The following is a 1,853-nucleotide window of genomic DNA, read 5'->3' as shown; positions in this document are numbered from 1 at the left end:
AAAAGGTCCTAATTTTGCTGTTTAGCCATTAAAGATGTATTCACTGTTACCACTCAGACGCCAACTAAAATGCAAAGGGTATCAATGCTTAATTTAAACGTTCCAACGTAGCTACAATTCGAATCATTACTTGGATTGGGTCTCGTTAAACCTTAAAAATGTTTATCTCTTATTCATATCAATACTTACTTACTACCACTCAAATTGCAACTTATAAATTATTACTCCCATTCAATACTTTTTTAAGATTTATTTACCTAAACAAATGCAAATATTTCATTTTTCTATTTTTAATATAATTTTAAATAAATGGCCTATTGTATTTTTTTTTTATCTTCAAAGAAATTTCAGTGTATAATAAAAATGGATATATTTTAAAAATATATATCTTATTTTAAAAAGAAAAAGACAAAAGGGAATACATTTTCTTTTAGAAAGCTACTGATATATGAGAGCAAAATAATGATTAGATTGATACATCAATAAGTAGTAATTGAAATTTAATTTTTCATTTTAAAAATATAAAAAACCAAAATTATATATATATATATATATATATATATATATATATTATTTAGTGTTTTCAAAATTTGTGGATAATTTAATTTTAGTGCTGAACATAATAAAAAAAGTTTTGAAACATATATTACTTATAGGAATTTTTTTTAATAACTTTTATTTAGACATTTACGTGATAATTTGTGATTGGTTCGTTTTAAATATTTTTTAAAAATAAATTTAAATAAATTAATAAAATAATAATAAATAACCTATTATTAAAAAGTTGTTATAAAAAATTATTAACATTTATTTATAATAACATATGCACAGTGATCCACTCAACTAAATTTATACATTCTCATATTTCTATAACCTTGTATTGATGCACAATATAAGATTATGGAAGATATATTTTTAATAATTTTTTTTATAAATTTTTTACAATTATTTAGATAACAATTTTATGATTAATCCGTTTTAAATATACAAATCAATAAAATAATATAACATCAAAAAAATTGTTAAAATATCAAATTTCAATATTTATATCATGCTTTCTCACATAAAAGAAATGGTCATATCAAGAATTCAACATCTTCAAATTGTTCAATAACAATTAGTTAAAGAAAAAAAAGGCTAATTGACAATAACTACTGGATAGTGTGGTACCATTAATTTAGTCATACGAAGTCTAATCATTGAGAAATCTTTAACCATTGGGAATAATATAAGCGGGGTACAGCTGAACAAAACTTGTAGAACAGTGAATACATTAATTCTATTGGATTATATGGAATTTGCTTAGCCAACAGAGCTTTTTTTGCTTCTTCTATAACTGGGTTTATAGATATTAATTAAGGGAGAGTATGACCACCGTAAACAACTTGTATAAGATTTTACAATAAGATAATAACCATGTTATTAGTCATGTCTTAAACTCTACTTGTATTAAATAATAAATTTTAAGTTTAATTTCATTTTTTAATTATAAAATGAGATTTCTATTCATTTATATATATATATATATATATATATACAGGGGTTTGTTAACACGCGTACGCCTGTTTTTCAGTTGGTACGTTTTAACAATGTGTACCGGATTATAGTAGACAAAAGTACCCTCATTTATCATGGATTCAAGTTTTAAGGTCAAAGATATTTAAATAATTTTCATTCTCAAAACTAGAAAAAAACAAAGAAACCCCCAAACCCTTACTCACCTCCCTCAACCCTTTCTCTCTCATCTCTCTCACTCCAACATTTTCTCTGTCATCTCTCTCATTCCAACATTTTCTCTGTCATCCCTACTTTTGCCCCATTGAAAAAAAAATCAGAAACCCTTTGTCATCAGA

The sequence above is a fragment of the Vigna radiata genome, unplaced genomic scaffold (assembly GCF_000741045.1).
Source record: "Vigna radiata var. radiata cultivar VC1973A unplaced genomic scaffold, Vradiata_ver6 scaffold_234, whole genome shotgun sequence".
Classification (NCBI taxonomy): Eukaryota; Viridiplantae; Streptophyta; class Magnoliopsida; order Fabales; family Fabaceae; genus Vigna; species Vigna radiata.
This window is presented reverse-complemented; position numbering follows the sequence as displayed.